Genomic DNA, 616 nt, shown 5'->3' with positions numbered 1-616 from the left:
CGTAATGTGTCTTTTATCTTACCTAGCACCATCAAAGTCATTAGGTTTGTAATGTACCACTCCAAACATTTGCAGCTGTATAATGGTATGGCATTGCTCCCTGTAGTTTCTAGATGATAGCTGAGAACAGACCAAGATTTTTTTTTTTAATTTCCTCAGTTGTTAAGTACTATAAATATATGAGTAGTTTGGTTTTTAGCAAAATCCTGCTTTTAGTTTTTGAGTTATGCTGTTTTGAACATTTGTTATTCTCTATTTTTCGAAGAAGTTTTTGAATGCTGATCAATCCTTAAGGGTTAAGTTGCAAATTTCAACATACATCTCACAATCTGTTGGAGATACTTTAATATAAAGTAAAGTTCTACTAGGGACTCCATTGGATCCAAGTTGTAGGATGAGTTATTGCTCTTGAAAAGCTTATAATGGTGTTTTAACAAAAGTCTCCAATAATATTAGGAGTGGACTCTGTAAGTTATTTGGCCCCTTATAAATGGTTTAGGCCACAACCTCAATATTTAGTAAGAACCTTTCACTGGCTATAATATATATTGTAAACAAATATCAAAAATAAAATATTGAAAATAATGGAGGGGTTTGTACTAAAGTCATAAGTATA

This window comes from Perna viridis, chromosome 2, assembly GCF_037379345.1.
Source record: "Perna viridis isolate PV_CMFRI_1.1 ecotype Kerala chromosome 2, ASM3737934v1, whole genome shotgun sequence".
Classification (NCBI taxonomy): domain Eukaryota; kingdom Metazoa; phylum Mollusca; class Bivalvia; order Mytilida; family Mytilidae; genus Perna; species Perna viridis.
Note: the sequence above shows the minus strand (reverse complement) of the source record.